Source organism: Callithrix jacchus, chromosome 4 (genome assembly GCF_049354715.1).
Source record: "Callithrix jacchus isolate 240 chromosome 4, calJac240_pri, whole genome shotgun sequence".
Lineage (NCBI taxonomy): Eukaryota > Metazoa > Chordata > Mammalia > Primates > Cebidae > Callithrix > Callithrix jacchus.
The window spans coordinates 58,028,332-58,042,430 of NC_133505.1; the positions used below are offsets into that span (position 1 = coordinate 58,028,332).

General features: G+C 36.8%; 1 protein-coding gene across 7 annotated transcripts in view; it reads left to right on the forward strand.

The window, feature by feature from the left end:
- Positions 1–14,099, forward strand: part of LOC103795960 (testis anion transporter 1) — a 152,972-nt gene that overhangs the window by 86,227 nt on the left and 52,646 nt on the right. The window lies entirely within an intron of this gene.

Consider the following 14,099-nt stretch of genomic DNA (forward strand, 5'->3'; position numbering starts at 1 on the left):
GGAGGAGGAGGGAGGTCATATAAGGATTCAGAATGCCCAGGGTGTGGCTTGAAAAAGGAGGCGTTCGCATTTAGACAAGAACACCTGAATTAATGTAGTTCTGTTTAAAGAGCGAATTGGGAGTCACAGGTGCTTAAATCTGCAATACTTTTGCTGCCAGTGTCATGCGAACGGCGCACACCGGGTTACACAGATCAGGTTGTCAGTTTCAGGCTGGCTTATAAACACTCCTGTTCTTGTCCCTCTTCCCCCGTGGGCAACAGTTTTGTGGTGAGAAAATTCATGAAGAGTAACAGGAACAACTCTTAAGAAAGTACTCAGAGTTCCTGACCCAAGGCTACTGGCTTCAAGTTCAGCAGATGTGTCAAGCATTGGTTCTCACTGTTCAACACCCACTTAGGAGTGACAACATGCGTTGGCTAAAGACAGGCTGCTTCTTTCAGAAGGCCGATGAGTAATAGGTGCATTTTCTTCTATTCACAGTTGTTTTCAAAGTGAAAAGGAGCTTATGACCTACAGAAAGAGGGTTGGGTCAATAGATGTCAAACCAAGGATTAACATCTGTCATACCTTAGTTCTCTGTACGCTGTGTAAAAGGGGGCTTGAGATTTCTCCAACTCTTGGGACTCACCTGGGCACACCTGCAACTATAACAAACTTGGTGCTCTGTGCCATTTTCCTTTAGCAGTGTTACAAGGCAATTTCAAGGGATTAGCACACAGACATTGTTTTAGTTTTCTTTTGCGGCTTATTTCAGTTCATGCAGCACTGGCCAAAAGCTTTGGAATTTAGAAGTCATTATAGACTGCTTAACTCTTACATTTATATCCAATCAAAGTTCATCCTGACAGCTTGCCTTTCGAAATATTTATGAAATCTGGTCCTCAATCTGTCTCTCACTTCTGTATTCATGTTTTCACCATATCTTGCCTAAATTATTAACTGGACATTTCAAATACCTATATGCACAAAATCTCTGCCTACCTATTTGTTCTTTTTTTCTTGTGCCAAACAATTCATGCTTAGCACTGTAATAGTCTAACATTTACTATGAATATCTTATTTTTCATTTTTGAAGAAGGGTCATTCCTGTAATTATTACTTGTTCCCCTCTTCATATTGATGATATCAGAATGAGAATAACTTGAGTGCTGTGATGCCACATATTGTTGGTGAACATGAATTTGAGAAATGAACTATGTCTCTCTTGATTATTGCTGTATCTCTAAAACCTAGCACAATACCAAATATAGGTGGTAGTTTGTAAATATTTGTTATGTAAAAAAACATTGACCTGATGTAGATTCTTTGGAAATACAGAAAAAGGGACAGAACCTCTCTTTCTTCTAAGACTCATAGTACTATGAGAGAAAGGAATGTGTATATGAATAAGTAAAGAATACTATTAGTGTAATTTAATGCTAAGTAGGATGACCAAAAATATGTACTGTAATTGGCAGTTCTGTGAATTGATATGATCTGGGTAAAACCTAAATGGTAGGTTTTGACATTTGAACTGTTGTTGAATTGTATAAGGCTTGCTTTGAAGGGGGAAAGGGTTGAAAAAGCAAAGCCAGATAAATCATTATACCACAAGGCATATTCAAGACAGAAAGATAGACTGTTGAAACATTGAGGAAACTTTATATAGAAGTCTCAGGAGATTTACCTCACTGCATAACATGGGAAAGTAATTTCACTGACATTTTGCAGGGTTGGGAAATTATATGATCAAAATACTATTTTATAAAAGTCCCCTGATTTCACTGCACAGGGTGATTTGCAAAGTGACAAATTGATGGCAGTAAAAATATGTGTGATGACAATTCCCCAGATTAATTTTATAGTAGTAGAAATAGGACAAAAGGGTGGAATATGAAGAGTGTTGATAGATTTTGTATGAAGGGCAAATTCAGAATAGAAGGCTTGTAAGTTTCATGCCTACATGTGTTGGAGAGCATGTGGAAAGCAGATCTCCATGACAGAGAGGAACAGTACAAGTACTTTTAAGTATTCATGTAAAATCCAAAGTTAGCAGTGTGCTAAGATAAAAGGAGCAGTGTTAAAAATGTCTGGGGGTTGGAAGGGCTTGGTTCTGATCTCTACTTTCACTAATGAACTATGTGACCCAGGAGAAGTAAACTTCTGACTCCTGTGGAGATTAGTGTCTTTGAATTTGAAATGAAAGATTATATATATATATTTCAGTTTCCAGTGAAAGGCTTTTATTTGGTTCTATGAATAGTATTCTGTTTCCTATGCATTTCTAGCAAGTCATTATTCCACTTACCTCGAATTCCTAGGCTACCTTTGTCAGGTCTGCAGGAATTGATGAAGCACACCAGCTTTTTAACCTTAAACTAACTTTTTTGTATTTTAGGCATCCTGATACTTTAGGTGTATTGAGTATATTTGCTTATTCAGAATTTGAGTCATACTCCTCTCTCTACCTAATTTCTCCAGAATTTGTAAACTATTTGTGAATATTCTTAATTAATGGCAATGTGTTTGTTTGCATACAGTTGAGCAGGGTTACTACAGCTGCTTAGGAAGAGAGCACCCAGAAACCTGATATTCTGGCAATAGGGTAAGAATTTCTTATGAGGTGGACTTCTGGCTTCACTCTCTCTGTACAAACTGGTTGAATGAATAGTAAAAGATTATAAGTAGGCATGGGAATGTAAATTTTTACACATTTAGTAGGCTTCTCAAAATCAAATTTCAGCTTTAAAATTGTCCTTTTTGACTCCTAACTTTGGAATCTTACAGAGGGCCCCTGAAACATCCAAAGGAGAGGTAAATGGGATTATTTTACATGTTTAGTTACCTGGGAAGCATTGTCAAAATTTTTAAAAAAATGTTTAATCTTCTTCAGGTTATATTTTAGTGAATGATATTAATATTGAATACCAAGAAAATACTTTGCCAGATTTTCATGTTAAGTTAGCTGATACTGAAATTGTTCAGCCCATTAGTTATCATTGCTACGCACCTAAGTTGGAGAAACAACTGGTATTCAAGAGGACATAAGTCCAATGTTAAGCATGGACTCATGGAGAACCAGAATGGCCACTTTGTCCTTCCTGTATCCTTAAGGCTTTTGTTATTTAAGGTTCTGCATTCCATGACTCACCATGGAAAAGATACAATGATCCAAATTATTGGTGTGCTGACTTATAAATTGCTAAAATAGTGTATAACCAATACTTGGTTTCAAATCCATATTCCTGGGAAGACAGTCAAAGCTTCAGGTACATTTGGCTACCTCATGGGCCATTTAAACATTTCAATAGTCATTTTCAGTGCATGTTATCTGGTTGCATAGGAGCTTTCCCATCCAAGAGGGCTGATGTTATAATAGTAGATTATTATGCTACAGTGTATTTTCATAAAGAAAACTTTTTATGGTTTTCTGACTAAGGACAATCAACCCCTTCACAATCCAGAGACTGAAGATTGGATCTTTGAGAACATCAGAGAAAGACTGTCCTTGCTATCCACACTACCACAAAACTTTGGGACCTTGAACTTTGTGTTCAGAATCTCACAACTGAGAAGGGTTCCTCCATACTCTTGAAACTGCACACTCACTGGAACCCTTAATGTAAAGCTAGCCGGGGAAGTTTCTCCCCAGAAGAAGATGGCATCCTTGATGTAAACAGCCTTTCCCATGATCATGAATTAAGACTTCTCTACCCTCAGGAGACTCTTGTCTTTGAATATTTTTTCCTTGCTTGAACAATAGAAGTGAAAAAGGGGTCTGTTGTATGAATTTATGGGGTATGCTTTTATTTGTAAAGGATTTTGCAACCAGCCTCATACCTGGATAACTCTATACTTTGATAGATAAAAGACGAAGGCCCAATGTAGGTGAGAAACTTTAATGCTGCCTTATAATCAGTGAGAAACAGAACATTGGTTCATTCCTTTTAACCCAAATTATGTTTTGGTTTGTTTGTTTGTTTGTTTGAGACAGAGTCTCATTTTGTCACTTAGGCTGGAGTGCAGTGGCACAATCTCAGCTCACTGCAACCTCTGTCCCCCTGGTTCGAGTGATTCTTCTGTCTCAGTTTCCCTACTAGCTGGGATTACAGGTATGGGGCACCACACCCAGCTAGTTTTTGCATTTTTAATAGAGATGGGGTTTCACCATGTTGGCCAGTCTGGTCTCAAACTCCTGATCTCAAGTGATCTGCCCACCTTGACCTCCCAAAATGCTGGGATTACAGGCATGAGCCACCACTGCTTGCCCACATCATGTATTAAAGAGAACATTTCCAGGAAACCTTCACTTTTCTAGAAAGGCATCATTTATTAGTTCCTTTTTCCATGGTTTGGAGTAAAAGAAGCAATGATTAGAAATGTATTCCTCGCACTAGGCTCTATACAATATTCTACTGAACAGGCTATAGTTACAGAACCAACTTTAAATTCTCTTGTGAACGTTATGATAGAATTGACTGAAGAGAGAAGTATTTTCAAAGCTGCTGGTACTTGTGGCCTATAGAGAAATACATGAAATGAAGATTATAGAGATTTAGTTGTCCAGGATAAATGATGAGATTTCTTAGTTAAGTAAGTATACTCTTTAGCTTATTCTTTGATCTATTTAATTTTAGGTGATTTGGTTTATGGGTAACCTGGGTAAAGAGCATACTCCAAACTCTTAGTATATCCCCCCAATAGTCATAGTAATAGTCTCCCTGGTACACTGTATTCTCTCAAAGGTTTTAAATGCTTGCATGCAGCCATCACTAGAATGTCAAATGGTCTCTCTTCAATTAGAATGACAAGAGCTGAAAGAAATGTGTGACCATGAGGACACCCTAACCTATGAATGATGTGGTAAGACCAGAAAACTGAAATAATGTAACTGAGAATGGCACTAAGGCCCTAGGTTTTGGTCACACTCTCACCTAAATGAGAACCTGACCTTACAGGGGAGAATTTTTTTTTTTTTTAATGAAATTATAGGAGGTCATTGTTTTGGACTAAGCTCATGCACTCGGCTCCAAAAGACCAAAACCAGACCAAAATAGTCACTTGTGCTAAGACTTTAAGGAAACATGTAGCTTTTAGAACAGACCAGGGTTTGTTTTTCTCTTGAAAATTTCTATAACAAACATTGCTGATAGAATAGGTGTGCACCCCCTGAAATTCCCATTAAAACTTTTAACCCAATTCATTTTCTGTTGCCCAGAGACCATCAAGGTTTAGATAATCATGTGACAAGGGTTTCAGCCAGTTCCAGATGAAGATGCCACCCCTGGTCATCAAGGAGCTACCCTTCCTTCACTAGACAGAGTGGGGCAAAAGGTCTGTGATCCCCATGTCAGCCATAAAGTAGTTACAGAAGAAAAACCATTGGTTGCTCCACCTCCCATAAAGATTTATGGAGATCACATATTTTGGGGTGAAATGAGGCAGGAGAATAAGGTCTAAAGGTAGAGAACCTAAGGACTTTCTAGAACTAAATCAAATGGAAACACTTCAGTATGACATGAAATATGCTCTTCATTTACATAGAGTGTACATCAAGTAAATGACTTGGGAACTTTACTTCATCCTCTCCATTTACATAGGGCATGCACTAAGCAACCAATGAAGACCCCAGAAAATCCTATAACCAGGTCTTTGAGTTGCTCTCTTGGTACTGCTCCCACCCTATGGAGTATACTTTCATTTTCAATACATTTCTGCTTTTGCTGCTTCATACTTTCCTTGCTTTGTTTGTGCATTTTATCCAATTCTTAGTTCAAAATGTTGAGACCTGGACACCCTCCACCAGTAACATCAGAAGTTGGGCAAGTGAGCTAAAGTATGCTCACTAAGAGGCAAAATGGTGGGCGAATTTTTATAGGAACACTGTATTTTTATGGAAAAGATTTCTCAAGTGAGCACGTGTACAACTCCAGTAAACACACTGTGCATGAGGCCCCTCCCAAGTGATAGCAGGCTACTGCACTGCAGATGGCATAATCCAAGGGAAGAATCAGGGAAAATGTAATGCAAGACTCTGGAACTTTGCCAACATATAAAATCCCAAGTCAAAAGGTTAAACTGTTACAAGAAAGAATGGCTACTACATAGGCAGAGCAGACCCAAGGACTGCTGGTTGCCCATTTTTATGGTTATTTCTTGATTATATACTAAACAAGGGATGGATTGTTCATGCCTCTTCTTTGTAGACCATATAAATAGGGTAACTTCCTGACATTGCCATGGCATTTTTAAACTGTCACTGCCCTGGTGGAAGTGTAGCAGTGAGGGCAAACAGAGGTCACTATTGTTGCCATCTTGGTTTTGGTGGGTTTTATCTGACTTTTTTACAAACTAAGTCTTTATGATCTGTATTTTGTGCTGACCTCCTTTCTCATCTTGTGACTTAGAATGCATTGACTGAGAATGCAGCACAGTAGGTGTTAGCCTCATTTTACACAGCACCTATTGAAGATGGAGTTGCTCTTTCACATACCTCTGACATTTCTCCTCTCACTTTTATAAGAGAACCCTTAATCCTACCAGTCACAGAAGGATGAAGATCCAGCTTCTTTAACTTCTTCAGGTTGAATGGGGCAATGATACTTCTGTGTCACTATTAGGGTCTCTTGTTTTCAGGGTAGACAGGAGCTCAGTCAAAATGCATTAGTATGATCAAGACCATTGATAACTCTCGAGTTTCAACAAAAGGTGATATCTGGAAGATTAATAAGGGTTCAATTAAAAAAAAGGTTGAGTAAGCTTATCCTGTGTTTCTGCACAAAAAGTACAATAGCAAGATATTTTATAACAGTAAAGCAAAATAAGCAAAATTAACCTAAGTTAACTAAATTAGAAGGCTTTCCATGAACTAGGAAACTATTGAAACCAAGCTGATATGGGATAACTAGCTGATTCCTGTATGCCCAGAATTAGAATATTGATTCAGATTTTTACATTACCCATTGCTTCCTTTTCTTCAGAGCAGCAGCCAGAGACTACTGGTCAGTTCACAGGAATAAGCAGAATTAGTCTAAATTTCAGAAAAAAAAACTCAAAACAAGTGATGAGACTAGAATTTAACAGAAAATGTACCATAGTTCTTGAAACAGAATTCTTCTCTTTCCTGTTTCCCATTTTTACTAAGGACAAATCATGGTAAGACTGATTTGCTTTATTATACCTGGCTGGATTATTTGCATGAAGTGTAACAAGAATAGCCATTTTTTCACATTAGCTTTTTAAAAATTGGCTTTGATGGACCTCTGTTTTATAGAGGGAATCTCAGATAAGGCTTTCTTATAGGCAAGCCCATGTTTTTCTTTACCCTCAAATACCTAACAGTATTCCTCTCCTCTTGAGGTTTTAAGATAATTTAGGGCTTTTAGGCCTGTCAGAAAGTGATATTCTTTACTTACCACAGGTCAGAAATGCTGTACAGGGTCTGTGTAGACAAGGTATGAGGCCAGTTTTCTGAGGGGGCTTTTATTGACTTTACAGGTCAAGTTTGATTTCCTAAAGGAAAGCATACCATTCCAGTCAAAGCCTTGGTAAAATAACTAATTTCTCCAATTGTTTCCTGTTGCAAAAGAAAAATGATTCTAATTGCATTTATGCAAATAGCTACATTGCTGTAAATTAAGAATACTCACAAATAGTTTTCTAATTCTGGATAAATTAGTGGAGAGAAACAAATATGCTCCTAATTTTGTTTATTGGAGCATACTTTACCTACTTGTTAAAAACTGTAAATAGCTTAAAATAAAAGTTTTCTTGATTCTGAAAAACAAAATAAAGGATTAGCAACATTTTAAGCACAGTCAACAAGATTTCTTCAGACTTCTTTAGTTTAGTCTATGCAGTTCACTCCTGTTCTAAAAGATAAACATTTTAGCTCTCCATGAGATTCCTGAATGGTTTTTCCTCTATTCTAATGTCACAATTTCTGAAGATATCAGAAAACCTACATTTAAGTGCACCTATAAAAATCCTATAGTTGATTATAAAAATCACCTTTTAAGGAGGGTTAAAACAAGGCGATAATGATCTGTGGATGACAAAATATTTTAGGACAGCTATCACCAAAAACATGATTGACAAATAAATTTGGTTACCTTTGTGGCATACAATAATTTTATGTAACAATTATTAATAATATACACTAAATCATATCCAAATTATAGGAGAGTTTTATAATTTTGGAACATATACCAGTAACATATTTATACAAATACACCCAAAGAAAGACAAAAACCATTTCATTTTTGACAATGCTTCCTGTATGACTTTTATATCAAATAAGCCAAATTTTGCCTCTGTGTTAGTGTACTCTTAATGTTAAACCCAATTTAATAAAACCTTATTGACAAATCTATCCAATTTTCATGTCTGATCATAAGTTAATATTCTCATAAACCTTTTATAACTTTTTACAAATGTTTATTAAAGAGCAGATAAGTGCTCTAAGAAAAACTGTTGTGCTTTTATTCCAATGTTTAATTTCAGAAAAACTGAAATACCCCTTTAACTTTAGCCAATAGGTTCACACACAGAATTTCTTCTACAATTAATTTCACAACTTGTTTAAACCTTTCACAACTTACTTAAACCTTCAGATTCATCTTAACTTAAACAATCCTTTACCCATTAGGAAAAAAAAATCAATTTCTATGACTTCTTATAATTTTTTAAATCTGAAAACACATTTTCCTTTCTTTACACACCTTGCATGTAAAACTGTTTCTTCAGTAGTCCAAATTACATATCATAATGTTAACTCTTAGCAACTTTTACTTTTCAGGAAAACTTCGGTAAGTTCAAGATTTTAATGATGTACTACGTGAGGAGCCTAGGACCCAGCTAGAAGTGCAGTTAAGGTCTGACATTTTCCAACATCTAATTACACATGACTCAGACTTTACCTAGCTGTAAAGTAGGCAAGTTGTACAGTTAAGAGTCACAGTGGCATTTTATGAAGCACTTAGAAGGCCTAATCACCTTTAAATTGTACATTTCTTGCATAAATTGCATTTTATAAATTCTTTCATGACTTACATAGACAATATATGATATGCATGGACTTTCTGATTTGTCCTAAACATCCTTCTTTTTTTTTTTGAAATGGAGTCCAGCTTTGTTGCCAGGTCAGAGTGCAGTGGCACAATCTCGGCTCACTGCAACCTCTGGCTCCCAGGTTCAAGTGATTCTCCTGCCTCAGCCTCCCAAGTAGCTGGGACTACAGGTGCACACCACCACACCAAGCTAATTTTTGTATTTTTAGTAGAGACAGGGTTTCACCCTGTTGGCCAGGAACATCCCTCTTTTTAAACAATCAGTTATTTCGTTTTAGGACAAGAATTTACCATACAAGATCTTTTCTTGTATAAAAATCTCTTTTCTTCATAACCTTTTTTACATAGATAGGGGACATGGATAATTTAACATGTCCCAGGCTTTATATAGAGGCTAATGCTCCAAAATAAATTGAACAATTTTTAAAAGTTAAAGAAGCAGTTTATGACCTTAAAGCAAACCTAATATCTAACCTGTATAATTTAGACAAAATATTTACATTTTTGAACATATTTTTATTTTACCAACCATATTTAAAATTATCTTTATTTCCCAAAGATTACTTAAGTCACATGAACTAAATGATATTACACTTTTTACTTTTCTGACAAAATATTCTATTTAAGCTCTTATTATTAAACCAATTATTTAAAGATCTTTTATATCACACACACAACATACATAAATACACAGACAGAATAAGATAACAGACTCATTCCCTAAGTCAGGAATTGAACCCTGAACCTGGGCTGCCATTGGGATGGTGGAAACCAATAGAAAGTACTGTCACATGGTTATGAGGTCAAGCTCCCAAGGACATACAAGACAAAACAGAAACCTCAGTTCTTTTCTTTTTCTTTTTATTTAGGGACTTGAAGCAAAGTTTGTAACTGACCAGTTTGCTGGGCATGTTGAACAGTGGGCTTATGGGAGTGCTAGGCCCACATTCTATCCTAAGGTACCATTCTTTAATGACAGAACAATACAAAAAGACACACGAAGGTCACCAGGTTTATTACAGTTTAAGACTAGCCTCACAAATCCCCTTTCCCATTAATCAAAACTTTACAGAGAAAATAAATACTGACTTTTACCATTCATTCAACCAGTTTGCACAGAGAGAGAAAAGAAAGGGAAGGGAGAAAAGCATTGCTTGCAGCAGAGTGGGAGAGGTGAGGCCCTCAGGGAAGCCAGAGAAAGACCTGCCCATTGCAGATGGCATTGAATCAAAAGTTCAGGGGACTGCTTGTCAGTTGAGAAGAGATCATTTCCATCATTCCTACTAGCAATCAGCTTTCCCCTTTTAGGGAGGAAAAAGCTCCCCATGTCCCATGATTTTTTACATGCCTAATTCTGTCACCCACAGCTGTAAGCAAAAAGTACAAGGCAGATTATCCAAAGAGAATAGTGGTTAACATTTTGTAGTGCCAATCCTGTTTTCAGCCAAAAGGGACTTTATGAAGGGTGGCCTCTAACCCCCTAAATCTTAGGAAGGACTCTAACCTTCCTAAGTTGGGCCTTGAACCCAAGTTCAGTCAAGCATTCTTACTTTTATTAAGAGAAACCTTTTAACTTACTCTGTCTTAGGAGAGCCTTTAACTCTTCTAAATTATGCCTCTCATGTAATCCCATTCTTTACCTAGGTATATGCACCCCACTTACCCAAAGTCAGCCAATCAGGGCTGTGGTCTATTTTCTTTGGATTGCGAGTCTCCTCAGTATCTTCCCTTCATGGTCACTGGAAAGACATTACAGGAAAGGGGTCTTTATCCAGACCCTAACAGAAGGTTCATGGATCTTGTACAAGAAAGAATTTAGGGTGAGTCCACAGAGTGAGTGAAAGCAAGTTTATTAGGAGAGTAAAGGAATAAAGAATGGCTATTGCATAGGCAGAGCAGCCAGGAGGGCGGCTGGTTGTCCATTTTTATGGTTATTTCTTGATTATATGCTAAACAAAGGTTATTTCTTGATTATTCATGCCTCCTCTTTTGAGACCATGTAGGGTAAGTTCCCGACATTGCTATGTCATTTGTAAACATGGCCCGGGTGGGAGTGTAGCAGTGAGGACCACCAGAGGTCACTCTTGTCACCATCTTGGTTTTGGTGGGTTTTGGCTGACTTTTTCTCTTTCTTTTTTTGAGATGGAGTTTTGCTCTTGTTACCCAGGCTGGAGTGCAATGGCACGATCTCAGCTTACTGCAACCTCTGCCTCCTGGGTTCAGGCAATTCTCCTGCCTCAGCCTCCCGAGTAGCTGGGATTACAGGCATCGCCACCATGCCCAGCTAATTAGCTGACTTTTTCACTGCAACCTGATGAACAAAGTCTTTATCATCTGTATCTTGTGCTGGCCTCTCCCTCATTCTGTGACTCGAATTGCCTTATCCACATGTGAATTCAGCCCAGTAAGTCTCAGTGTCATTTTATATAGCCCATATTTAAGATAGTTTCTCTGGTTCACATACCTCTGACAAAACCATGCACTTAATCTCTCAAGTTGCCTGCTTGACCTTCTTCCAAGTTTGCTTTACTTCCGTTCATTCTTGCTTTAAAGATTTTGAATAAATTTACATTCCTGTTCTAAAACTTGCCTTGGTCTCTCTTTCTGCCTTATGCCCCATCGGTCAAATTATTTCTTCTGAGGAGGCAAGAATTGAGGTTGCTGTGGACCTATAAAGGATTCACTGCCGGAACAGTTCCAGATATATTTTATGCCTGTGCAAAGATATATACTCTTGTTTTGATAGATATTGTTTTCTGTGCATTGAAACCTATTTGAATTAGAAGGCTCTTATTGAGACAATGCCCACGTATGTAGCACAAGAGTTCAGTGAAATCATTTTCTCATGTTTAGCTGCAGCTGTAAATCACCATCATTGTAGATCTCATCAACAAAAGTGATGAGTGAAGTCTGGCTCTTGAAATAGAATAAGAGAGTTAAACATACAGAGTTCTGCCATGTTCTGTCTCACAAATCTTTAAATCAGTTCCAATCATATTTGCTGCCCCCTCCTCTGGTATACAGCAGTAAAAACTGTGATCCTCTTCATCATTATCTTGATTTTTTTTTTTTCTTTCAACATGCTGAGTATTTCACTCTACTCTTTTTCTTTTTTTTTCTTGTATGGCTTGCATGTTTTCTAATGGGAATTTCACTGTAATTCTTATTCTGTTCCTCTACTGATACAATACCCTCCCTCCTTTTAGTCACCTGACCTTGCTAAACTTACTAGTTCTAGTAGATTTCCTTCAGATTTTCTACAAGAAGATCATTTTCATTTTCAAATTAAGGTACGTTCTGCCTTTTAAAAAAATCTCTATACCTTTATTTTCCTTTACTTATTGCATTGGCTACAATTTAAAAAGTGAACTGGAAATCAGTAGTAAAATTCAAAGGTTCTCCATAATCATCTGAATGGATTCTCTCCTTGGGCAGGGCACTCTGAAGTTTTACCTGAATGACTGTATCAGGCTATGGTGGAAAGTGGGGGTCGGACATGCCTCATTATAACTCTAGCATTAACATCAACACAGACCTAAAGTCTGTTAAGAAACATTCACAGTCTATTCTCTCTAAAGCCTGCTACTTGAGGGCTTCATCTACATGATAAACCTGGGTCCCCACAACCCCTAATGTAACCCAGACATTTCTTTCTTCTGATAATAACTGTTTCAGCTAATTGCCAATTAAAATATGTTTAAATCAGCCTATGATCTGGAAGCCCTCTTGCTTCAAGTTGTCCTGCCCTTTCAGATTGAACCAATCTAAATCTTATATGTCTTGATTGATGTATTATATCTCCCTAAAATGTATAAAAGCAAGCTGTAGCCCTGCCACCTTGGGCATATGTCAACAGGACCTCCTGAGGCTTGTAACAGGTGTGTCCTTACCTTGGCAAAATAAACTTTCTAAATTGATTGACACTTGTCTGGGATGCTTTTTGGTTTACAGAACAAAAGTGGTACAAACAGACATCTTGCCTTATTCCTGATTTTGTATTTCAGATGAAAACTGATACAATTGTCTTTTCAAAGAAGTAATAAAAAGAAAAATCATTCAGTCATTGACTATTAAGTATAAAATTAGCTCAGGGATTGATTGATTTTGTAGCTGCTGTATATTAGAATGAGAAAGTTATCTTCTTTTCATAGTTTCCTGAAAATAGTTTTCATTAAATGCTGTTGAATCTTTTCAAGTGCATTTTTTGCATCTTTTGAGATCATATTATATTTTTATTTTATTAATATGGTATATTATATATAGATATATACACACACATATATATTTATAATCTAGTATGATTTAACTTAGTCCCTTTTCTAGGAAATAGCCCCTTAACTGATTTCTTGCTTCCATTCTTGTCCTCTCACAATATACATCTAATAATATCACTCTCCTCTTTAATATACTCTGATGGTTTGCCATCTTAATTATAATACCACAATACTTTACCTAACCTAGAGGGCACCATATAACCAGATACCTGCCTAACTTTCTTACCTCTTTTTAATATTTTCTTTACCATGCTCCCTCTACTTCAGCTATTATGGACTTCTTGCTTTTAATCAAATATGCCAAGTTTATCCTACCTCAGTAACATTGTACTCACTGTTCTTGCCTGAAAGTCTCCATCAAATTATCTATTGTTGGTTCTCTCACTTGTATTGTGTTCCTGTTCCATAAAACACAATTCAGATTTTGTCACTCTTCTGTTTAAAATCTTACAATTGGTTGCTCATTACTAACAGGATAAATTCAAAGCTCCAAATAGCATTTAGCACTTTAGAGATGATTTACCTGATAATCTTATTTAAATTAACACTTCCTCCTCTCAGCTTATCCTCATTATTCTCCTCTTTCCAATTTTAGATCATAGCATCTGTTATTTCCTGGCATTGTATTAAGTACTTATTTGCAAAACAGTTTTCTTTCTCTCTTCACTGCTAGAGTGTGAACTTCATGAAATTTGGAATTTGGTCTGTCTTGCTAATTGTTCTATTTCAAAGTGCCTAATTGAATACCCAAGACATAAGTGTTTTCAATAAATAT